Genomic DNA, 26,992 nt, shown 5'->3' with positions numbered 1-26,992 from the left:
ACCAGCTTTGGACCACTGCCCCGGGGTGATTCTGTTGTGGTGGGTGTCGAGGCTTTTCCCCGCCAAGTGTCCCCTCGTTCAACTGTCCCTGAACACACCCCATATGAGGCTTGATCTGCATCTGTATGGTGAAAGGGAGCTGCAGTTTATGATGAATCTAATTGTGGATTTCGCAGGCTCTAACATTTGTTTCAGTTAGAAGAGAAGAAAATGTGCTATGTAAATAGGGCTTATTTGCACTGCACAAAGCAATTGAATTGCAGATGCACCACTCTGTCAAAAGGCGTGGGACATTTCATCACTGCCACCTTTGAAAGTGGATGTCCCTGATACAGGGCGAAGGTCCACAAACAGGGACAACGGCATGTTCTACTGTATTCTTTGAACTTCCCTCACGTGATTTGCAGTAAGCTGTAAAAAGCTGACCACCAAAGTGAAAACCTAAAAGAGACACAGTGTTCATTGAGATGGAATCCCTGTTAGTCTTGGAAATAGGAATGTTCCCCTTTCCTCAGCTCTCCCATTTGGGGAGTCTAAATATTTATATGGCCCCTTCGTTCTGGATGTCAGGGCCTGAGCCCCTGGCTTCCCACTTGTCCATTTCGGAATAGGCACGTGCATTTTGTACTTTTTTGGCTTTTATTTTCAACTGCCCTCCAGATGCAAAGATGTCACATGACAACCAGAGAGCTGCAGAAACATCGGACAGATCTGAGGACCCCACAGACAGAACCTCGGCCCCATGAATGCCCCCAGGGGAGAGACCCTCCACGCGAATATTCCCTGCGAGGGAAAACACTCCTTCCCACTGCCCTCCGTGGGCCGCGACTTCTGTGGGTAAGAAGATGCAGGAGTTGGACTCGAGTCTTTTTTAGGGTCTGACACGAACCGTTTGATCTCTCCCTTCCCAGGGTCGGTTCTCATCCTGTGTCCCGATGAGGATTTTTATTTTATTTTATTTCATCGTGGTAAGAACACTTAACACGAGATCTACTCTCTGAATAGATATTTCAGGGTAAATACAGTGCTGTTCTCTGTAGGCGCAACGCTTGACAACAAATCTTGGGAACTCACTCATTTTGCATAACTGAGATTTTATTCCCAATGTTCCACAAATCCCTCTCCCAGCCCCTGGCAACCACCATTCCATTCTTTCCTTCTATGAGCTTGACTATTTTCGATTCCTCCCGTAAGTGGAAATCTTGCAGTATTTGCCCTTCTGTGACTGGCTTCTTTTACTTTGTATAATGTCCTTGAGGGCCATCCACGTTGTTGCATATTACACGATTTCCTTCTTTTTTAAAGCTGAATAATAGTCCATTGTGTATATATAACACATTTTTTTTTATCCATTCATTCATCAGTGAATGGCGAAGAGGTATGTGAAAAGATGCACGATGTCACTAATCACTGGGGAACTGCAGACCCAAAGTGCAGAGCAAGACCCCCTCCCCACTGTGGGGACGGCCACCGTCAGCACCGGGACGGGGGTGGCGAGGATGCTCAGAGCAGAAGCAGTTCCCTGTGGATGCCGACTGGCATGCCTCTGCAGAAAACACCATGGAGGTTCCTGGAATGTTAAAATACAACCGCCATGTGATCCGGGATTCCCACCTCTGGGGATTTCTCCGAAAGGACTGAAATCAGGATCTCAAAGTGCATTTAGCACTGCCGTGATTTTTGTAGAACTATTCACAGTAGCCCAGGCCAGAAGCTTCCTGCTCAGCTGTTAAGCCCTGAGCACTCTTCTTCTTCCTCCTTTTTTCCTCATCCTCCCGCACGCCCCCCTCACCAGCCTGCCCCCTCCCCTGGCGCACACCGGGATGAGGCATCTGCCACCCCCAGGCGGCCCGTCCTCTTCTGCTGGGCCTCAGCCTCCACACGGGCTGCGTACTGCTGCCAAACACAATTCTGTAAGGACCGCTCTCTCCATCCTTCGAACCTGATGCTTAATGATGCAGAACTCCCCACTTTCCACCCTTGATTTGTCATCGTGCTCCTTAATAGCCCCCGTTCCCCACTGACACTGAACTGGGCTCTCCCCCAGAGACTCAAAACCCAACCCTGCCACCGAGGCCGTGCCTGTGCTTGTCTTGGGCAATTGATTCCGCTGTCGGAAACCCCACTCGTCCCTCCTCCATCCCTTCTCTCCTGACACCCTTCCCCTCCTCCCCGCCACAACCCACTGTCTTTGAACTTTGAAATGTACAGAATTTGGATCTGTAACCAATTCCTTGCTATTTAATTCTGTTCTGTCCTGTTACTCCTGTTGATCTTGGCTGTGATCTGCACACTCCTCGAAGGTGGAAACTGTCCTCGTTCTGTGGTGTAGACCCAGAGAACAGATCCCACAGAAAGGGGCTTCCAAACGGAGGTCATCTGAGCCCCATCGGGCTCGCACACGTTTCCACTTCTGTGTTTTTCCAAACCAGTCATTTCTTTAAACTTAGATGACTTCCTTGTTAAAGGGACTTTTTATCACCTCTGGAAATGGAAAACTGGTTTCGACATCAGCAGAAGTTGGCTGTAAAACACAGTCCCTCTAGGCAGTCCCTCAGCGTCCACCTCCCCACATCTGAGACCTGCGCTCTCAAGGGTTATGGATGTGAGGAAGGCGGACTGGGACTGTATCATAGCTGCTGAATCCAACATGCAGTCACCTCCGGAAACGGCCATTCAGCCCACTCCCAGGTTCTAATAACTACCACTGGCTGTGTGATTTTCAAGTTACACGGCCTGGGTATAATCTCATCCGAGCCACCCAAACTCTCTCCGAACATGATGCTATTAGCACCCATTTTGCAGATGAGAAGACTGAGGCACAGCAGGATACACTAGCTTGCCCAAGACCACGCGGTGGCAAGTTGCCGAGTCTGGAAGCTGGAATCACAGGGGTCCAGGTCACAGGAGCCGGCCACATGTGAGCCTGGGAATATGGTTGGGGGAGAAGCCATAGTAACGAGAGACTCAGTTCTCTCCAGGCTGGTGGGTTGAAGGCATGGAGTCAGAGGCAGATTAACTTGAAGAAATGAAGACAAGCCATTCCTTGGGTGCCTGAGTGGACCAACACTCCTGGCTGCCATTGATGTGGAAAATAAGGGGATGGCCTGAGGTCAGCCCCCCAGTCTCTGCCAGTCTGCAGGGCTTGTCTGAGTCCCTGTGGGCAGGAGTTGATGGATGGGTGTTAACGGAGCCCTCTTGGCGACCCCGGACAAAAAGCAGACCACCTCCTCGGCCAGGTGTGGGCGTCCAGAACTGGAAAGGGGCCCATCCTGCCTGACTCCTCTTACCCAAGGGAGAACTATAGTGTCAGGGAAAGTGGGTTCCGCCTGGGGCTCAACAGCCGAGGCTGTGGTGAGGGACGGGAGCAGAATCAGTGAAGGACTCATCCCTGGTCCTAGGACGGCTGCCCCTCACGGGTCCTGTGTGAGCAGGGCACAAGGAGTGGTGAGATTTCTGGTCCACCGCCCCTGGGGAGGGGCGGGACATTTGGGGTCTCTGGGATCATTAAAAATAAAAAATAAAAAAAATTTTCTTTCCAATCATTGCTTTTCACGACCACCTGAAGGCTGTAGGCACTTTCCCATCTTGGTGTTTTATTGAGTTTTAATGGAAGTTCAGCAAACCAAGGACACTATTCATGTTTCTTACGTGAAAAACCCCAAGTTGTACTGTTTCCAAAGAAGCAGTGATCAGAAAATAATAGGTTCTCTTGAGAATTGACTTCCTGCTTCCAGAGAAAAGAATTCTGTTTTCAGCTTGTATCTTGTGGAGTGAATGCCTTTTAGGTCAGAGGCTGCCGTCCCACTGAAGCCGATTTCCTTCCAAATTTCCTGGAAGGGTCTTGGCCATGAAGTGGAATGCGAATATTGCAGAGGGTGATCCAAAGATTCGTGCAGGGCCCCCACGGTTCCTGAGGAAGGTCCCCAGCCCTGGCATCCAGGGCCTGATGACCACCCAGCTCAGCAGGCCCCTGGCCCTTGCTGGCTGTCCCCGCTTCTGGTCTGGATGTGCCACGGTGACCTGACTTGCCAGGCTTGGCCAGCCCCAAACTATCCCACCCCCGAGAAATACAGGGGCCTTTTTTTTTTTTTTAAAGATTTTATTTATTTGTTTGACAGAGAGAGACACAGTGAGAGGGAACACAAGCAGGGGGAGTGGGAGAGGGAGAAGCAGGCTTTCCACTGCCAAGCAGGGAGCCCCATGCGGGGCTTGATCCCAGGACCCTGAGACCGTGACTTGAGCCGAAGGCAGACGCTTAACACCTGAGCCACCCAGGTGCCCCCAGAGGGGCCTTTTGGGGCTTGACTCCCAGGACTTGGCCCTGGGGGTGAGGGCCATGGACAATATGTCCCCCAGAGTAAAATTCTTAGACCCACTCAGAGTAAAAGTTCCACGTTCAGAAATAAGCAGATACCATCAAAGTTTAGGTTTTAAAATGGTCAGCTATCATTGACATCATTCCTCTGACCTATTGAGTGATTTCTTGGAAATATCCAAACTCTTGGAACGCTGCTAACGGCGCCTACGAAGCTGAAACAAAGAGATTAATGGGAGCCTCCGAGTCTGGGAGAGAATGAGCTCACGGCACAGCTGCGGCCTCTCGTAAGAACGAGAGAACCGTGGGGGTAGGCGGGGCTCCCTGGGTTGTCCCTTGTGCCATTGGTTAACCTTAACCTTCTTTAAGGCCCTTGAACAAAACCTGAGCTTTGCTCTTTAAACCCGACGTAGGCTTTTGTGTTGGGAAGAGGAAAGCCAATTTGTCTGGGGAGGAATTACTCAGAGCCGTCTCACGGGCCTGGAGGAACAAAAGAGGAGCATTTGCAGTTGGAACAGAAGCCTCTGACAGGATGTCTTTTAGACTCAGAGATGTGAGGCCTTGATGCACGGGGCTGTCCCCCCATTTACATTTTAACTGCGAGGCCATTGTGAACAGGAAAGGCGCCGCCCCATACACACTGTCTGGGCGGCTGGACACTCTGCCTATTGTTGGCAGGTGTTCTGGGGGACATCGGGCGCTTCAATACTCCCCTTTCAGTTTCTTCTGGGATGTGAACGTCTCCTTCTCTTCGGAAAGAATTTGCCTGTTATTCCACTCATGCAAATCGAGAAATAGAATGCCAAACTACTGCCCTATTTATGAAATATTTATAATAAATAACTGGAATAGAGTAACGATAGATATATTATGGGGGGGCACAGATAAACCAAGGCCCGTGACAGCTCTTCTAAACCGTAGGACGTACAAACGCTACAGACCGATGTTAGGTAGTGCTGGTGTGTCCCCCACAGTGAAGGTCATGACGTCAGTCCCCACAGGGGCTGAGTGGTCCTGAGTCACCCAACAGAATGCCATTGGAAAGACCAGCAGCTGTAAAAATAAGTAAATAAAAAATAAATTTAAAAAAAAAAAGAGGTTTCAGGGAAAGACTGGGATTTACCATCTAGAAGAAACCTCACCTCATTGATGATTTGCTTGCAGAGGTATCTCAGAAGAGAAGTGCTAAGAAAAATAAGAAATAAGGGGGGAAAAAATCATTGTGTGCCCCTTCGATGTCATAGTAGAACAACATCTAACAATTTAACCCAAGTCCATCCAGGGAGCATCGGAAACTCTAGAAGAATGCTCTTTGAAACCTGTTAATACTCATTACCGATGTGGGGGTAATGGATAAGGAGCAAATCTTTATGGCTGGTAGAAGAGAGGATCAAGCCTACATTTTTGTTGTTGTTTTTGGTTTGTTTTCTTGTTTTATTTTGTTTTGCTTTGCTTTGCTTTCCCTGGAAGCCACCAGTTTTATTTCTAACTTTGCAAGCTAATTCAACATTCTTTCCCCATTGATCACATACACTCATATCTTCTTTTGAACCAGCTTTTATGCTTCTGGTTCCCTCATTAATGAGTGAAGTCAGTCTTCAAAGTATGCTCACTGTGTATTTGTGTGAGTTATTTTTGATAAACTTCAGGAAATAGTACTCGGAGTGTATGGTTAAATTTCTAGAAAGTACTGATGGTCTTTGTGCTAGTTTTACAGCAACAGAGCTTAATGAGAGGAAGAGCTTTCATTTCACGAGTATCCCTAAATAAAATCAAGAACGCAGAATAATTGCCTGAGGGAGTTGTGAAAAGCCACCACTGACTCGGGAGAAATCTCCTCATGATAGAGCATCCATGACAGCATAAATGTTATCCACACATCAAAAAAACATTTATAGGTAGCAGCTGAAAGAGATATTATTTCCATTTCTTGAATGAGAGTCGAATCATAGCTGGTCTTTTTCAGTTGTTCATGGAGTAATTATTTTAGTTATGGTGTTCACTGTCCTTCCCTCACGAAGTCATGTTATTCTAGAAGAAAAGGCGAACCGAGAAAAGGGACGATAACACAGTAAGGAACTCTATGTCAGATCTTTTCTATATGGAACACTCGACATTTTTTCCAGGAAAACTCAACTTGTTTGTAGAGGCAAATATCAACAGACGAGCTCCGGGAGTGTAATTGCTTTAGGAAAAGAAATTCAGCTGCTCTGTGTCCTTTCCAGGCTTCAGATGAAGACCTTGACTGCTTTCCCAGGGCTATTTTGCTTATCTGCTGCAGCTGCATTATTTATAGGGTCAGAGAAAGTCAAAGTCTCACCAGTGCTCACGGATCAAGCGGACCCTCCCAAATGCTAACTTCCTAATGTTCATCTGGAGAGATCTGGGACATTCTCTATACAAAGCGTGGCTGCTTACAAGCTTAGGGGTCTTGTGATAGAGAAAATATATTTTTTCCCTCTGAACGCTCCTACAAGACAGTGAAAAAGGTAGTGAGCTACCATCTTGCTGGAGATACACAGGACTGAGTGGCCCGGACAGCAATTTTATAGTGAATTGCAAAGCCTGAATGATCACACTGACCCAAATGTCTGTCAAAATAAAGTACTGCACTTTGGGAAATGTCTGTCAGTCAAGTTACATCCTTGGATTAAGGCATATGTCTCCAGAAAAGCCTTGTTAAAATAGAATATGTTATTTGGGAGGAATAACTTATTAGCTAATTAGGGCTTATGAATTTCTGATTAGGAAAAAGGGCACAGAGATGAGAAGCGGAGGTGGGAAGGGAGTTAAAGAGAACTCCATGTGAGGAAGGGCTGCCTGGGGAGGGGTTTTGTCTTGTTCTGTTTTGTTTGCAGGCAGGGGCGGGGGGGCAGGGGTTGTAGGCAGTGTTGAACAAGGGCTGGAGGGACAAGGGGAGCAAACCAGGGAAGAAAGTCTCTGTTTCCCAGTTTTACCAAAGACCTCATATTTTGCATAAAATTTTGTTATTTCTATAATCTCTGCAGGCTCTCTCTCTCTTTCTCTCTCTCTCTCACACACACACAGACACACTTTCTCTCTCTTGAGCCTTGTGAATGTAGCTTTGTGGTCATCATGAGAGGGGCTCTGAAGCTGAAAGTCCAGATTCGACCTCTGCTCTGCCTCTTCCTCACTGTGTGAGCACAGATAATTTATCAGATGTCCTGAGTCTCAGTTTGTTCATCTGTCAAATGGGGCAATAGCCCTTATTCACGTGCCTGGCTTCTGACAGGCGCTTAGTCAATGTTGGCAACTAGCGTTACATCAAGTTAACCTATTGAAAAAACATTCAGCTATTTCTTGGGAGATGCAACCTGGCATTTCAGGTGGGCTTGAATCTTTGTGTTACTAGGGTTCTTATATGAAGAATTTTCGTCCACCTAAAGCTTCCTCTAGGAAGAATATATTCTTACCATTGATGCTGGACAATGATATACTCCACATACAAGTCAGGCATCCAGAGCAGAGGCTCAGGAAATGTTTGCTCCATCCTCCATTATATTTTATATCCTCAACCATTACTATCTGGTTGTGGATGTTGAACAACCCTTGGACGGTACTAATTATCTGAAGTGTGGACAGAAATCCATGAAACGCTCCATCGAGCCGATGGCCCCATGCAATTTAAGGTCACAGCTGCTAACAGCTGCCTGGGTAAGTCAGGTAACATCTTCCTCCAGCAAAGCTTGAAACATGGGATCCGGACACTTGGTTGAATAAACTGGTGCAGCAAAAGAGGGATAGATTGCCTTTTTCTTCTGCCTGAGCTACTCCCTTAACGTTTAAACAAAACACTCCCCAGATGACCTGAAACTTCCATAAGAATACGTAAAGACGAGCATTCATAGAATCACAAGTCTTAATTATACCTATTTAAATCCTCACATATTTGGCCTTTGTTTAAGATTTTTATAAAGTGAACAACAGAAGCAGTAAATCTGTATTTCACACAGGTTGCTAGCTCAACCTTCACTTCCTCAGGTCCCAGCAGCTGTGGGGGCGAGACGTACCTCACTTTCCCTGAGTACCTAACTTTCCCAGGGGCGTGAGAATAGGGTCCTTGCTGGCCCAGAGCTTGCTACCTCAGGAGACCTGCTAGGTTCTAGAAGTTGCCTCGCTGGCCTTGGATCCCGTATCTCCTATGCCTTATCACGCCACTTCCCTCAAGGGACCACCAAGCTGTCCTCTTCCTGGCCAGCTTTGGAGGTTCTGCCTCTTTTCTCTCCAACAGTGAATGTCTCCAAGCTTTTGCCACCAGCACTGCCCTCCCCTTGGACCCATTGGTGGCCCTCAAGGGCAGTCTTGGCATTCCACTTCTTCCAAAGGAACTCTTTGCCTGCGGGCTGGGGAGGATGTTTGGAGAGATGTTCTCCCTCTACTGGCGTTGCCTGCTGGCCAAATCTTTGTGTTACGAGAGCCCCTACATAAAGAAGCTTGGTCAGAGAACATGTGAAAGGCATCAGGCATTGAAACTCCTTCTTCAGCTTTGATTCTTCCAGCGGCTCGCTGTCCCTCTGGCCCACGGGGAACTGCCTGGGACTGGGGCTGACTGAAGAGGACCCTGGAGAACTCAGTGATTCACCAATGGGTCTAATTTTGGGGAAAAAAAATGTCATTTTTCAGAACTTACTGAAGAGGCAAAGAAAACCAATGTCTTTCATGAATAAAGCTTGAACTTCAGATAAAACCACAATGGTTGACTGCCTCCCCGCAAAGAGGGCAAAATCCCATCAAAAAGAGAGCACTCACTTTGCACTTTCTTCAAAAGTGTGGAGAAAATACCTTCAGAAAAGCTCAGTTCATTCAAACTTACAAAACAGCCATAAGGTCACTACAGATTTAAGTTCAGTGTGAGCACTTGGGATAAAATTAAAGAAAGGTTTATGAACTTCTGAGGAAAAGTCCAAGGGCAGTTTTTCCTTTGCAATATAACTGCCTTCTTCCCTTCCTCCTCTTTTCAAAAATATGTTGTCACCATCATCATCATCCTCATTATCATCATCATCATATCATCACCATCATCATACCAGTTGGACAATTTAGGATCCAAATTAAATGGAAGTCAACATAACTGTATGAATGGTTCCTGATTTAATATATATTTATTATTATTATTGCTATTTAGTGTGCTGGATTTTTCCTTTCTCTTTAGTGATCATAATTTTTTTAAGTTTATTTATTTTTAGTAACCCAACATGGGGCTCAAACTCATGACCCCAAGACCAAGAGTCATATGCTCCACAGACTGAACCAGCCAGGTGCCCCTAAGTGATCATAATTTTTAAAAAATCCTATTTATTGGACTTCTCTTGTTCAGTGGTAAATTTTAATTTTCTACGTAGACTTTACTACTTCACTATCAGTGATTCTCCAATGAGCAGTGCTTAGAGAAACCTAACCCTCACATTTTGGAAAGAACAGTCATACATGCAAATGGTAGCATATGATGCTTTTGGTACATTTATGGCCTATCGCTATGAACACATTTAAATACTTTGTTGAGAAACTATTTAAGAAAAGGCATATTTAATTAGAGATTTGTTACACAATTAAGGGAAAATATTCAAATTCTAAAAATAACATATTTAGCAATCACATGTTGTTAATTTGTAATATACGGCTATATTGCCTGGAGACATTTTGATAGTTAGTAAATAAGATTAGCAAGCACAGAGATTGCTTTAGTTTCTTATATATATATATATATATTTTTTTATTATGTTATGCTGATTACCATACATTACATCATTAGTTTTTGATGTAGTGTTCCATGATTCATTGCTTGCATATAACACACAGTGCTCCATTCAGTATGTGCCCTCTTTAATACCCATCACCAGGCTAACCCATCCCCCCACCCCCATCCCCTCTAGAACCCTCAGTTTGTTTCTCAGAGTCCATCGTCTCTTATGGTTCGTCTCCCCGCTCCGATTTCCCCCCCTTCATTTTTCCCTTCCTGCTATCTTCTTCTTCTTTTTTTTAACATATAATGTATTATTTGTTTCAGAGGTACAGGTCTGTGATTCAACAGTCTTACACAATTCACAGCCCTCACCATAGCACATACCCTCCCCAATGTCTATCACCCAGCCACCCCATCCCTCCCACCCCCCACCACTCCAGCAACCCTCAGTTTGTTTCCTGAGATTAAGAATTCCTCATATCAGTGAGGTCAGATGATACATGTCTTTCTCTGTTTGACTTATTTCGCTCAGCATAACACCCTCCAGTTCCATCCACGTCGTTGCAAATGGCAAGATCTCATTCCTTTGATGGCTGCATAATATTCCATTGTATATATATACCACATCTTCTTTATCCATTCATCTGTCGATGGACATCTTGGCTCTTTCCACAGTTTGGCTATTGTGGACATTGCTGCTATAAACATCAGGGCACACGTACCCCTTCGGATCCCTACATTTGTATCTTTGGGGTAAATACCCAGTAGTGCAATTGCTGGGTCATATGGTAGCTCTATTTTCAACTTTTTGAGGAACCTCCATACTGTTTTCCAGAGTGGCTGCACCAGCTTGCATTCCCACCAACAGTGTGGGAGGGCTTTAGTTTCTAAAAATTTAAAACTTGTATTAAGCTTTCATATGGCAGAAAGGCATATCAATTATTCCAAGATTAATAGCCTCTTCTTTTGTAAAGTACACACTAGATCTGAACCATAAGTTTGGATTTGGGATAAAAAGGCATAAATTTGAACCACAATTTTGTACTTACTGGAGGAAAAAGTAAATTATGTGTAAAATAGTTTTAGCACAACAAAATTATTTTGTTACACTTGATTTTGAGGTGTGAAATATATGGATTTACATGGATTTAGGATTTGGATAATTCACAGGTTTTCATTTTAATGGTGTTTGTGTAAATTAGATAGAAATTAGGAGAGAAAGGCGGGACAGTCCAAAGAAAGTTTCTAATCAGCATAAGGAAAAGAGTAATTCTTGACCATCTGTGCTGTGGTGATTTCCACTTAAAACAGTAACACACTTTAAACCATGTTAGTATATCCTGATACTAACAATCACAAGCACTTATACAGAAGGTGCACTGACCACTGTGCTAAGTAGACGTGCATGACTTCGTGTGATCTCCCCTCAACTTAACAAAGTAGGCATCATCACCATCACGATCATCATCATCCTGGTCATGGTCTTCATCCTCACTATGTTACGGGCAAGGAGACCCGTGCCCATGGAATGTAAATTGTCTGCTCAAGATTGGCCAGCAAGTATGAAGGAGCTTGACGTAAAGCCAGGCTCTCTTCATGGCAGCTGTGCTCGGGCTTTCCCGGATGGAACACACTGGTGTGAGCACCTTCCCTTCCCAGTGGGTCTCCAGGGCTGCCACACACGTCACAGCACTGTGTGCAGAGAACGTGGTGTCTACCTTTGATGGCCTTGAGCATTTTACATCCTAAGAAAGACAACACCATGGATCACACACAGAGATACTTGAGTTTTTAAAAAATGTAACTTTGCTGTGAAATGTTGGATGAGTATTTTGGGTCGTCTGTCCCAAATGCTTTCTGCCAAATGAGACACTCGCTTACTGGTGAGTGTTTGTTTCCATTTATGTTTTCAAATTACAGGGTTCTGTGTAGCCTGAGGCCATTCTCTATTGTAAGGTTGAGTTTTAAATTAAGCCTGATAAAAATAGAGATTAGAATTGGATTGGACACAAGTATTTCAAAAATATTTTTTTCTTCTCTTTCGTTTTTAGTTTATTTTAGGACAGGAATACAGAAAAGTGAATGGCAGACCAAAGTATCATTTCCCTCTAAATATCACTTCTTTCCCTTTTCTTTTCTCCATTCTTCCTTCCTTCCTTCCTTCTTCCTTCCTTCCTTCCTTCCTTCCTTCTTTCCTTCCTTCCTTCCTTCCTTCCTTCCTTCTTTCCTTCCTCCTTCCCTCCCTCCCTCCACCATCCCTCCTGCCTTTCTTTCTTTCTTTCTTTCTTTCTTTCTTTCTTTCTTTGTCTTTCTTTCTTGGGTGTGGCTTGTTTAATTACATTAATTATTTATTTTTATTTAGCCAAACATTATATTATGTATTCACTTATTCTTGTTTTTATTTAAGAGAATGTTCTCTGATGCTCACATCATTCTAATAGTCAAGTCATATCTTACTTCTTTGGTCCTTAAAGGCCAACAATTCTCAGTCCAAAATTCTTTGTCACACTTTAAAGTATGAGTTATATGGCTTATCAGTAAAATGTACCTTACTGAGAACAGAAATCTATGTCCTTGAAATACTAGTGACTACAGGAGTCCATTACTACATGTTAAGTACTGTTTTAAGCATAGAACAACCATTAACTCGTTTAACCTCATAACCTGCCACAAGCAATGGCTATGTCCAGAAGGTCAGAGGGGTTAAGTGGCTTGCTCAGGGTGCACTGCTGATAATGAGATATCACACAGGGATAAAAATATGTTTTATCATCATCACTTTGATCATAATCTTCTTTGTTGGATGGGTACCTTTTATGACTATCCCAACTGTCCTGATTCCACTCATATGTGGAATTTAAAAAAACAGATGAACATAGGGGAAGGGAAGGAGAAATAAAAAAGGAAAACAGAGAGGGATACAAACCATAAGAGACTCTTAACTCTAGGAAACAAATTCAGGGTTGTTGGGGGTGGTAGGGAAATGGGGTAACTGGGTGATGGGCATTCAGGAAGGCACGTGATGGAATGAGCACTGGGTGTTATATGCACCTGATGAATCACTAAATTCTACCCCTGAAACAAATAATACACTATATGTTCATTAAATTGAATTTAAATTTAAAAAATTAAAAGAATAATAAATTTGAGATTCATCCATGTTGTTAAAAAAAAAAAGGAAGAAATATATGAAATACGGGCACCTGCGTGGCTCAGTGGGTTAAGTGACCAACTCTTGATTTCGCCTCGGATTGTAATCTCAGGGTCCTGGGATGGAGCCAGGTGTCAAGCTCCATGGGGAGTCTACTTGGAGTTCTGTCTTTCCCTCTCTCTGCCCCTCCCCTTGCCCACGCTCTAAATAAATAAATAAATATCTTTAAATAAATAAAATTTTAAAAAAGAAATGTATGGAACATCCTCTCTGTTTTACAGTCAGTGGTAGTAACTAACACATGGAAAATCAAAGACCTTAGGTCAGTGTTGGAAACCAAGTTTGGGCATCTCTAGCCATGCCATCCCATACTTCGTTACATCTGAGGGGCCTCAGTATTCTAGGTGGAAATGAAAACAATCATGATATTCTAATCATGATAATACGTGACTGCAAATGAAAGACAAGTATTATGGCCCCGAGTCTGAACACTAAGCAATCATTTCTTAAACAAAAGGCAAAAGCTGTTGGAGGTGACATAGAACATTCTTTAAAAAAAAAAAAAAAAAAAAATCCAAGCAGGTCCAGTCTGTTATGCATGACACAGATTTTTCTGTGGTCTTAAACAATCCAAGTAAAAGCCTGAAGATTTAGAATCTATGGCTGCTTAATGTTTTTCTGGGACTTTCCATACTTCTTGTACATAATTTGTCTTGGGTGGATATTTGGTGAGATTTATAAAGAAGAACATACACACATCAATTCTGAGGGCGTGTTTTTCAGACAGTCTTGGCTCTTTTCTTCCTTTTTACCATTCATGGAGCTTATTTTCATTTTGTGTAGATCCAAGTATTTATTGGGTATCACCTCCCTTCTGCTTGAAAATCTCTTTAGTGTTCTGTGTAGTGCAGGTATGCTAGCAATAAATTTTCTCAGCTTTTGCTTTCCTGAAAAAGTCCTCATTGCACCTTTACTTTTGAAAAAGTATTTTCACTGGATATAGAACTCTGAGTTCATGTTTTTCTTTCTTTCGGTACATTAAAGACATCACCACACTGACTTCTGGCTTGCGTAGTTTTTATTGAGAAATCCTCTATAATCATTATCTTTATTCTCCTCTGTGTTATGTCCTTTTTCTCTGGCTGTCTCCAAGATTTCTTATCTGTTTTTCAGAAGTGTGACTATGACATATCTAGGTGTATGGTTTTGAAAATTATCCTGCTTGGGATTCCCTGAGATTCTCCCACTTGTGGTTTGAAGTATTGTATTATTTTTGGAAAATATTGATGATCATCTTTTCAAGTACTTCTCTTTATCTCTTTTCTTTCTGAGACTCCAGCTAGACCTATGTTTAAAAAAAATTATTACTGTCCCCAAGGTCTTACGTGCTCTTTTTTTTTTCCATTATTTGTTTTTCTCACTTTGTATATCAGTTTGGGTAATTTCTATGAACCTATATTCAAGTCCACTGATTCTTTCCTCAGTTGTTTCAAATCTCCTGATGAGCCTGTCAGACATTCTTCATCGCTAATATTGTGTTTGTTTGTTTGTTTGTTTTAACTTATAGCATTTCCATGACACCATTTCTTATAGTTTCCATGTCTCTGATACAATTCCCTGTCTGTTCATGCACATTGTCTGCCCTTTCTGCTAGATTATCAAACATATTAACCAATTACTTGAAAGTCCCTATTACATATTCTTAACATCTACGTCATTTATGAGTCTAGTTTTGTTAATTACTTTGGGGCTGTGAGCAATGGATTGTTTTTCTCACTTTGTGTGTGTGTGCGTGTGCTAATCATTTAGTAAAGCTTTGTGTGTAGAACCCTATACACCATTTCTATTCCAATAACCAAGGAAATTTTAGAAACCACATCTGTAAGAGCAAAGAAAGAGTCATTTATTTTACAGCTCCAGATGGGACTTCAATGCATAGTTGGTCCATAACATGTGGAGCTATGATTGCCCTGAGTCCAAAAGGTAGTTACTGGCCCGCTGAGCCTTACTACAGACAGGAGTCCCACAGCACTTGAATGCAAGAATGAGAATTAAATGTAATCCATCCAACTGTCCCATTCCTGGTCCAGCTCTGCAAGGAAAGGAGCCAGGCAGGTCTGGTCATCTACTGTTCTCTGAATGAGTGAACAAGTGAATACTCCTTGAGCAGGCTGCTAAGAAGGGTTTTTTAAGTGGTCCCTCAAACCTTCTCAGCTACAAAAACAAAAATAAAACCAAAGAATGGGTTACAGAGAAAAATATAATCTAGAGTAGATGGACATCAAAATGAAACAAAAATATAGTGGAGGAGGGATGTCATTAAAAATACAAGAGCAAAACAAGGTTTATTAAAAATGTATTTGTTAATTAAATAAATGATGCTTGGAACATTGGCTAGTTATTTGGGAGAAAGTTGAAAAAATAAATGAATTCAGAATCTTTTTCAATGCTGCATCCCAGGTGGCCACTACCAAGTAACTGGAGTTAGCATTTAACTGAAAAGAATTGATCGTCCCTCATCTAGTATCTTACTTCTAAAAGACTAGAAAAAAACTAACAATCTCAAGGACTTCCATGTACAAAGATAGATGATAATTGTGACATCTGATCTTCGGACAAAGACTTTTCTTTTAAAAATTTAATTAACTAATTATTTTTATTGAGGGATAATTGACATATAACATTATATTTGTTTCAAGAGTACAATGTAATGAATCAACATTTGTATATATTACAAAACAAACCCTGCAGTAAGTCAAAGTAACATCCATCACCATACATGACTACAATTTCTTTTTTATGTGATGAGAACTTTTAAGGTCTTTTTCAGATCTCTTAACAACTTTCAAATATGTAATACAGTATTATTAACTATAGTCACCATGCTGTGTGCTACATCCCAGCACTTATTTATTTTATAACTGGAAGTTTTTACACCCTGGCAACCACCAATCTGACCTCTGTATCTATGAGTTCCATTTTTTCTTTTTTCTTTTTTTTAGACCCCACATATAAGTGAAATCAGACAGTATTTGTCTTTGTCTGACTTATTTCACTTAGCATAATGTGCTCAAGGTCCACCCATGTTGTTGCAAGTGTCAACATTCTATTCTTTTTTATGACTTTAGAATATTCCATTGTGTTTATGTATCACATTTTTGTTAACCATTCATTCTAAGAGTTACAATTACTAAACAAACCACAAAGGACCACAGTAATTAATGTGAATACATGAAAATTTTAAATATCTCCAAAACAAAAACCTCTAATTAACAGCAAGAAAATAAATATATCCTATATAAGATTTTTGAACAAATATGACATCAGAGAATTAGATATACAGAATAGTGACCTGGAGCCCAACTACTACATTTCCAGCACAAGCTTGGGACAAGTTCCATTGTCGTTACGAATGGTAAAGACAAGACCTCAGTGTCTTCATCTCTAAAATGAAGATTTTAATAATTCTTACCCCATGGGATTGTGATTTTAAGTGACTTCCTCTTACTATGCATCATTGTTCTATTTATTATTATTTTCTTTTAGAGAGAATATGTGTGAGTGTGGAGGGCCACAGGGAGAAGGAGAGAGAGAATCTTGAGCAGACTCTGTGTTCGGTGTGGAGCCTGACACAGGGCTCGATCTCAAGACCCTGAGATCATAACCTGAGCCAAAATCAAGAGCTGGATGCTTGACTGACTGAGTCACCCAGGTGTCCCTATGCATCATTGTTCTAAAGTAAACATTGTACTGTGTCTGTTTGCTATTATTATTATTACTGTTTCCAACTAAAGTAGTGTGTTTATTCAGTGAATACTTAGAAGTAGTTAATATTTATCATTTGTCATAAAAATAATATATAATCATTGAAGTTTTTTAAACTAAAAATTTTAAATGAAGATATCCATAATCATAGATAATTAAGACCTTTTTGGAATTTTTCCTTCTGATTATATGAATGCATTCTCTTTAGTATAAATATGGATTTTATAGCATATATTGTTCTGCTGTATTATTTACTGTTTATTATAAATGGAATCATTTACTGTATCATTAAAGGTCTTAAAAATAGGCTTTTTATGCTATTTATCCATTTCCTTTGAGGACATTTTGCCAGTTTGTTTATTTTACTATAATAATTCGTCAAAGAATATTATTGTATAAATGCATCTCTGCTTATTTCCGAGAATAGTAGATACTCAAAACATATTTGTTTGAGTGAAGAGATGGGTGAATGGATGAACAGAAAAATGAGTGAGTGTCTGAATTTTAAGCACTAGAATATAAAGATTTGAATAAGTAAAAGCTCCAAGTGTGCCCATCGACAAGTGAGACAAAAAGTCAGATTTTTTTTTCATGAAAAGGTCTTGAGTATATTTATGTGTGGAATAAAAAGGGTCAGTAGTTGAGATCCTAAGCCCAAGACGTAAAGAGTATGACTGTGGGTTGCAGACCCCCAGGGAGACAAGGGAATCAGATACAGAACACAAGTAGAGGGCCATTGTCTCCAGAGTCACCTCATGTTCTGTGCATAGAGAAGGAGGTGAGGACACAAGATTGTATGCTGATGTGGACGTGGTCTGTGGAAGCAGAAAGAAAGTTGAGAGAATTCTGAGGCTCCAACTGGGCCTCTAGCTAAAGTCAGGATAGTCTTTTCAAAGTGGAGGGGCAGAGGAGGTAGATGACTGTTTGGGCAGATGGCAAAGGTCTGCAGGAGCCTAGTTACTAGAGAATATGAGAAGCCCCCCAGAGGGCTGACGAGGGCAACTGTGAAGTGCTGCTGGATCCTGGAGGCCTCATGATGCCAGATAGAGACATGGGAAATCATGATTGGGCTTTGCTAGAAGGAAAGAATAGAAGGACAAGGACAAGGAAGGGAACCACCTGAGGGTCTGGCAGGAAAGTGAATGTTATGACAGCCTAAGATCAGGGATGGATATCAGCACAGTGGAGGCAAAGTCGGGGGGAGTGGGTAGATTGGGAGAGTCCAAAGGATCAACTCCTCTGGGTTTCACTGTATCTCAGAAAAGTGAAAAGGGAGTTAGCGTAAGAGAGAGCAGTAGTGATGGGAGACTGTGGTCAGGGAGTTCCTGGGGTAGAAGAACTTAAGACTTCAGAAGTAGATAAATTCTAGGGACAAGTCTAAGATATGGCCCTGAGACTGAGTACCTGAAGGATATGCCATCGGGTTGAGAAGCTGAAAGAACAATGGCCATCTGGTCAAACCCAATGGACACTTACATCATCCAGAATAGAGATGAGTCTTGGAGTACAAAAGGAGACAAGCATGCAATAAGAATGTTTTCTATGAACATGAGCCACTGATTCAAACTGGATAAATGACCAAGAAAAGGAAGGCCAGAAAGTGGTAGACAGGATGGCAGAATCGTCATCTACACAAGAGCACGTGGCCTTGGGAAAGGGGTCTAAAGGGAGAAGCAGGATTACCATAAACAAAGGAGGAAGAAGAGCCTGTTAAGCAAAGGCTGCATGGTGAGTGGAGTCCGAGTTCCTAGACCATGGGGAACAAGAGAAGAATGGAGAGCCATGAGTCCATGTGGCCAAGACGTGGTCAAGCCTGTGGCATTTAATGGTGGGACTCTTGGACCAGTGAGGCTTAGAGTCGTGAGTAATGGAAAGTGTGTTTCAGTTGTCAAAGTAAGTGAATAAAATGCATTTTATGGGGTGTTATTTTTAGTTTTAAAAGGCCAGATGTTCCAGCTATGCATTGCCTTATGTGCCTGTACTTCCTGGAAGCACCAGAGTCTCCATTCTCCTTACAGTCTGGAAACACCAGGTTTGGCCTCTGTTATCCGGAGTCAATCCTCCTATGACCTCACTTCTCTGAATCCTGGAAAAGAAAACAGAGGGGACACTACAGGCTTCAGAGCAGCCAAAACAGATGTCACAAAGCTACTGAACATCAGTCACAGCCCATTGGATTTTAAGGCAAAACTTTCACAAAGAACAGTTTTCTGGGTCTCTAACCCAGAGTAGTATTGTAGGTTCTGTTGCTAAACACTAAGAGTGGAGAGGGAATAATAAATCAAAAGGATCAGCTCTCAAAGAGGCCAAGCCGAAGAAACACGAGAGGCTGCCACATTGTGGGGCCGTCAGGAGCAGCTGAGGAAAGACACAGGAAAAGCTAGGAAATGAAACAACATGTGGTTTGTGGCTATGACTCTGTTATTACTGTAAAAGTCTGTTATAATAAACAGTCCACTTCACCTGAACTGGGGGCCTCCAAGATATGGCCCACTCCGCCCTCCTTGGCTGTCACCTGCCTTGAGTGCCCCCTAGATCCCTCCCATGAGGTCTAGGAGCTGGGCCATCACCTCACAGCTGCCACCTTACAGTCTTCCTATCCCCTGAGCCGGCTGCAAACTCAGAGCACCTTTTCTTTTCAAGAGTTTTTGTACCAGGGTTTAGGGCCAGAAAAAGAGAGAGAGACACACACACAGAGGGAGAGGATGACAATATAAATATATGGGAAAGTTTCAAAGTACAAGAAGTTCTCCAAACAATCATGTTCCAGTCAATAAATATTTGTTGGGTAAATTAATGATCTGTTTAGGATGAGCTCAGACCTCAACCAGCTCTCACAACCCTTCCCTCAAAGCCAGTGGTCTCAGCTGTCCCCTGGAAGTCAGGGTGTTTTATTTCCATCAGATGCTTTCGGATATTTGGGGTGGAAGGACAGATTCTCAGCTGGAGCACAGACTCCTGAAATAAAAGCTGGAGCCCTGGGGCATTTCCACACTTGTACCTTCCACCCGATGCCCGTCCCCTTGGCTCCTCCCTCGGGGCCTTTCCTCCAGCCATTCTTCTAAAGATTCTTTTGTCATAGCAGATCAGTAGATCTCTGGACTGGCTCCTACAGTGAAAGAATCATTTACTGACCCAGAGAATTCCTGGTGAGTCTCCTGTCTTGGTCCGTTCTCCTTATTCCCTAGCACTAAGAAATCAAATAATTATTAAATATATATTTTTTTAAAGATGCATAAACCCATTAACATTTTACAAGTAGTGGTGGTTAACATCACGGCCTTCAATTGTGTAAAGTGGACTTTTGGGGCCCCTGTGTCCCCGCTCCACACAGACTCGGACTTGATGAGCAATGGCGCCCCCTGCAGTAGCTCTCTCTCTCCATCTCAGACCACTCAGGGCTCCCAGTCGCCCGCCATCTTTTCTCCTCAGTGAACACAGAGCTCTGTGTGTGGCTAGTGGTGACAAAGGGATTCCACAGAGCATGAGAATGAGCTCCTGGCTTGAAATAACTTAAAATCTGGCTAGAGAGACAAGGTAGAATCTTCTGAGAGTCAACTGTGTGGTACAGAGACATGCCTTCTAGTACAAAACTTGATTGCAGAAATGACAACACTTTCACTTTGGTCCAACTCTGTAGTCACAGAGAGCACAAAGCAAGAGCCCGATGTAGACTGTGTACTGGAGATACAGAGAAGAAAATTCAGTCCTTAAATTTGCAAACCCCACAGTCTAGGAGGTAAGACAGAAACTGAAAACAGTCCAGATACAGTGAATGGGGGTCTAGGATGAGGTCTGGTTCTCTGGTTTGGACAACTTAGTGGGTGGTGGTGCTGTATCTGAACCAGGAAACAGAAGAGAAGTGGGTTGGAGGAGAAGATAGCAGGTCCAGAGGGAGCACGTTCAGTGAGACGTGCCTAAGGCAGAGACTTGTTAGGATTCTTCTCTCAGCCAGAACTGTGTTAGCATTAGGGGGCATCATAGAATCCAGCCCAGTGGAGCACAGAGAATTTTGCACAACAAAACATGGCAGCAGAATTGCAACTTGGGTTTAACTTGGAGTCATTCATCGTGTGATCAGCAGGACATACAATGGGGGCAGACAGGTCCTACAGTGACTAATGAAGAAGGATGCAATAAGTCTGCTGGAGAAGGGGTCTTGGGAGGTGGCTAGGGCTAAAGAGAAAAGTTATTTTGCACACAGGTTAGTGGGGGAAGGATTGGGGCACAGAACGATGCCCTTTTTGGAGTGGTGCCCTGGCCCATAGGGGAAGGGCAGGGAGAGGCCACCCAACCCCCAAGCTAAGTTCCTCCTCTCCATGAATTTTTGGAAATGATTCTAGGAAGATTGGGGCCAACACATTTAACTGCCTCCTCTCATGGGCACTTAGGGAAAAACCTGCACTTCTTCCCTTTGGGCCACTGAAGCACCCACCAAACAGCCAGCCAGAGCAGGACAGAGCTTCTAGCCACCCCAGGATGAGTGGCTTGTCCTCCTCCCAGGATGGATCCCAGAATACTTGATTGTCTGATAAGAGGTGACGCTTTTCCAGGAAGGGTCCTTCCTGCACTCTCCTAAAGATCCCCAGAACCAGAATCCAAGTTATTTGCTCCCTAAAACCCCTCCAAATAAAAAGCCTGTATTTCTCAACATTTTAATGTATTTTAGAGCTAAAATCGTGTCTACTTAAAACTCTGGCCTAGCTAACCAGGTGGAAGGTTTCTATGTCATTGTTGATGTCACTGTTTCCAAAGCAACATTATGGGACAATAGAGTTCATTTTGAATCATAATGGCACATGAAGCGTCTTTAAAACTGATTGTCACATAGAATCAGAATAGACTCAAAAAACTTTTGCTGCCACGTATAGATCTGTTGCTTAAAGAAAGCCTGTTTTTTAAATGTTTCGATCATATTATCTCCTTCACATCATATTATATCTCTTTCATTTTGACAACCACACAACAGTAGCTTGGTGGCTGGGCTACCCCACGTTATCACATTCTTAGTGTACAGGGAGTTTTATTTGATTTTAGACTTCTGGATAACAAATATGAGGGTTGCTTGCAATGAATGAGAAGCCCTATTTCTCTGTGTGCCACCAGTGTGAATTTTGATCACATGATGATTTCAAGTTTGATAATTCCTAATAGTCACTGATCACCTCCTACATGGGGGCAGACAGGTGCAGAGCATTCTGCTCCAAAGCTGTATGGAGCAGCATGGAGAGTGGGTATTATCCTTACTTGACATATGAGGGGAACCCGTGATATGTGGCTCACATCTAACACATAAATGTTGATGACTGTCAAGTGTAAGATTGACTAATTAATACCCTCATCCTTTTAGTTCAGCAAATTTGCATTGAGCAGCTCTTATGTGTCAGTCACTGAGCGACATGTTGAGTAGTTAGTGATGAGTAGCGCACACCTTCTTTGGAGATCTCAACATCTTACTTATGGGGGAGACAGGTAATAAGCCCAATTATCAAACACAATGACAAATGCAATGAGAAATATAGATGAAGTAGTGGTAGGGCAGAATACGAATGTATGTGCATGTGTGTATATGTATATGCATGTGTGTATATGTATATGCATGTTTATGGTGGAGTATCAAGTTTTGGGAGGCCACCACTTTAGCTAGGGGGGCCCCGGGGAACATACCTCTGAAGAATTGAGGTTTCAGCTGAGGCTTGATGCGGGAAAGAGAACCAGGCACTAGGCACATGAAGAGCATTTCCAGCAGAGGATGCACACAGAAAAGTCCTGGAAGTACAGGAGTCCTAGGGTGATAAAGTCCTGGAAGTACAGGAGTCCTAGGGTGATAAAGACAGGTGGAAAGTCCTGGAAGTACAGGAGTCCTAGGGTGATAAAGACAGGTGGAACAGAAAGGAGGCCAATGTGACTGGAGCAAAATAAGCAAGGGAGTGTGAGAATGGAGGGGGTACAGAGCAAGGAAAAGAATTAAGAATATTGGGGTATCATTAAAAGAGTTTTAAAATATTTTTTAAATTTCAGAATAATTTTAGATTTGCAGACAAGTTGCAAAGATAGTGAGAAGTTTCTCATATATTATGAACCAATTTTCTCCTGTTGTTAACCTCCTACATTAGTAGGATGCATTTATCACAACTAATTAACAAATAACAATACATTACTATTCGTCATTCACAATTTGTCTTTTGATCATTTCCTTTCTTTCTAACACTATGAGATGTTCCAGACCCACCTGGTACGTTTCCTACCCCAGCCCTACCACCAGTCATTTCTCCAAGGATCCACATTCCTTTTATTGGAGAATGGTGGTAGAAACCAAGATCTGGGTGCCAAGTGTGCTCATTGCCACTGGGGTGTCACTGCTCTGGACTCACACCAGAAAGAGCTTAGAAATGTTTGTGTGCTGACTCATGTGTATATACATATCTGCGATTTCTTTTGTATTTACCATATGTAGCTATATTAGAACAGACATAAGTGCATACTGGTTTCCAACACGGATCCTGTATCTCATGGGTCATTCTATCCCCCTAATATAGCTTATCTCTAACCTTCCACTCCAAGAGCGAGAAACCCAGCCCCAATGATTTTACTGCCCATTTATGTAACTTTACCATTCTAGCATGTATATGTAGTGGTTTCAGAGTTGTTAGCCCATGCCTCCCTGAGGAACAACTTCACCATCCAGAGCAGAGTGCCCATATGCAGTTCTTTTTACCTTTAGCCTTACAGAACCCACTCATTTCCAAAGTTTCTCAGGTCAACCCCTCTTTTTCCCCTCCACCCTCAGTGAGTTTGTTTCATGCATTTGTACTAGAATTATGTTCTTTGGTCATAGTCTACATTCTATTCTGGGATCCCCTGGCCTCCTAAAAGGTTTCGGTGTTATTTACCTTTCTCAAGCCCCCTCTGGCTGCTGTGTGGGTACTGGGCTGCAGGGTATTGAGTTGGAGCAGGAGGACAGACAGGGGACAACACAGCACTTAGGTGAAGGAGGACAGGGTTTGGACCTGGGTAACTGCCATAGAGATGAAAATGTGTATGGCTTTGAGTTAAATTTTTGTAGCAGGTATAAAGATGTCCCAGAGGGAACTTATCTCCTCATTCAATTTTGTCCTGAAACCAGCCTCAGTCTCCTCCTTTCCAGCCCTGAGTCCAGCATTAGGCCTGGTAGGAAGCTTTAAGTGTGACATCACCATATCCCAGAGAATCATACTCACTAGCAAAAACACTTTATTATTCATGTGGATTACATCTTTCAATGCTGTGGAGTCATGCCATCCAATCATCCTGGGTGTTGATAATAAACATAGTTGCTAGGCTGTTTTTAAGAGTTATGAGTGTGAGGAAGATGTCACTCACCTCGACCATCTGCTCAGCACCAGGAGCAGCTGAACTTGGTCTGGTAATGGGGACAGTATATACATTTTCTTCTCCTTTGATAGATTTGTTTGGGGAAAACGTTCCAGTGATTAATGAGCCATTTCTTTACTGATACACCACATGTGTCCCCATTAACAAATAAATGATTCCAGGGCATGCTTGGCAAAACCTTGCCTTGACCATATCTCAGGATGCAGCTGGAGGGGGTAGGTCAGGAGGGGGTAGTGTCTGGGAGGAGGTCATGACCTGGGATGGAAAGCCCTGGGGAAATATCTTCCTTTGCAGGCTGGTGGAGGAGGTGAACATGGTGGGGGACCCAGGGAGCCCACAGAGGGGCAGGGTGGGGCACCCAGGCTGCAGGATGCAGAGTTCCCTCCTGTTCCTTCCAATATCATTCTTCCTGATGGTCCCTGCAAGCATGAGTTTCTCCTTGGAGGATGAGTCACTCTTCCTCTGACTTGTGATGGCACATTTCACGTCTTACCTGCTCACTGGCTTTACTGGGGCTGTGATGAGCCCATGTAGTGCCCAAGGACTCTGTCCTAGGACTTGAGACAAGAAGACAGGGAACCGACAACCCAAGTATACTTGTCACTCACCCCCCAGAAGGATTTCCTTAGAGTGGTCATTGTGAGTGCCAGTATCCTGTTGGGACATTCCCCAAAGAGGTCTCCGTCATGTGAGGCTTCCAGCTCAGAGTGATCCACCTGGGCTCACTCTCCAGGAGAAAGACTCAGTGAGCCAGGTAAGGGCCCCACTCAGCTCAGGTTTCATAACTTCAGGGTCTGCAGAGTCTCAAGCGCCACCTCACAGCCCCACATCTAATGCAGGTCTCTAAGCCTGGGATAGATGGAGCCTCCTCCCTTCTGAAGGGGGAAGAACATTTCTAAGGTCTCAGAGACCTAAGCAGCTTGGTGATGCCCACTCCAGAGTGTGCTTTCTCCAACCCTGTCTCTGCTCCCATTTCCACCTGACTCTTTCCTTTCCTCTGCCTGGTGCCCCTGTGCATTCTGCAGGTCTCAGCTCAGATGCTACCTTCTCCAGGAAAACATGCTGACCCCTTAGTTAGGAGAGACATCCTTCTTTCAGTTCCTATAATGTGCTATGCTTGTCCTAAACACAGGATTACCATATTGTCATGGCGGTAGCATTTTTAGTAAATTCCTCATTCTCTAGAGTGTGGGATTCTTAAGTCACAAATGAGGTCTTCACATTCCTGGAGCCTCCAAAAAACACACTCAACAAGTCCCTGGGGAAGGAAGCTGCAGATGAAGGAATGAGCCCAACCACTCCTGTGGGGTGGGGATTAACCATAGGGCCTTTTTCTTCTTCTGGGTGGAGAGACTCCCACCTTATAGTTAAGAAAGAATTAAGACTAATCATGGAATGACTCTTTCCTGGGGATACTTTAAAGCACAAGGGAAGGGAACCAGAATTTAGGAAGTACTTTCCAAATCTTTGGAAATCCAAACTGTGGATTGTGAAATTAATTTAGAAGGTGGTGGCCAGCATTTGTTGAATGGAATGGAATGGAACTTAGTATAGGACAAAGAGATGACATTCAGATTCATTATTAATATATGAATATTCACTTCTGAACCTAGGTAACCATTCTAGATAGAACCAGGAATTAAAATCTCCTTGTCGGGGCACCTGGGTGGTTCAGTCGGTTAAGCGTCTGCCTTCAGCTCAGGTCATGATCCCAGAGTCCTGGGATCAAGTCCCGCATTGGGCTCCCTGCTCAGTGGGGAGTCTGCTTCTCCCTCTGCCTGCCACTACCCCCCCACTCGTGTTCTCTCGCTCTCTCTGACAAATAAATAAATAAATAAAATTTAAAAAAATCTCCTTGTCTACTTAATATTTTAAAATTCTACCAGTCCATGGGAATATAAGTGCATATTTAATATTGTATGAGCAGAATGCTACAATAAATAATAATGTGAAATCTATTAATTTTGTATCTAACATCACTAAAATTTTTCATATGGTTAAATAGAACATAGATTGGTAGATACTGGTTAGAAAGTGGCTATGTGTTAGTGTTAGGAATAGCATAGTTTTCCTTTGAGCCAAAAATATTCATAAAAGCATAAATAGCAATGCAGGCAGAACAGAGATTAGTTCTAATCTTTGTAGAATTATTTGGGTGCCAGTATTTACAACAATAAACACAATAAATAACTGTATTTCTGCTTTTGTTATTTAATTTTATTTAGTCCATGAGACTTCCAAGAAAAAAAATTCCACTTGAGAATCCTTCATACCTTATATGGAAGAATGTCAACATTTGTCATCTTGAAATATTATAAAAAGGCAAAAATCCAAAATCATGATCTTCATGATCAAGCACAATAAACTGTATAAGAATATGAAGGAAATAAGTCTCAGGCACCCATTTGAGGTCAGAGGAGGAACAAAGTAGTTGAGGACCACCCCCTACCACCCCGCACAACTTTCTCTGTTTCATGGTACAAAATGTGCAGTAGGGTGGCAGGAATGAGAGCTGCCAATACCAAGAAATCCTCGCTCTCGGGCGCCTGGGTGGCTCAGTTGGTTAAGCGACTGCCTTCTGCTCAGGTCATGATCCTGGAGTCCCGGGATCGAGTCCCACATCGGGCTCCCTGCTCGGCGGGGAGTCTGCCTCTCCCGCTGACCCTCCCCCCTTTCATGA

Source organism: Mirounga leonina, unplaced genomic scaffold, assembly GCF_011800145.1.
Source record: "Mirounga leonina isolate KUSES-001 unplaced genomic scaffold, KU_Mleo_1.0 Mir_151, whole genome shotgun sequence".
Taxonomy (NCBI): domain Eukaryota; kingdom Metazoa; phylum Chordata; class Mammalia; order Carnivora; family Phocidae; genus Mirounga; species Mirounga leonina.
Note: the sequence above shows the minus strand (reverse complement) of the source record.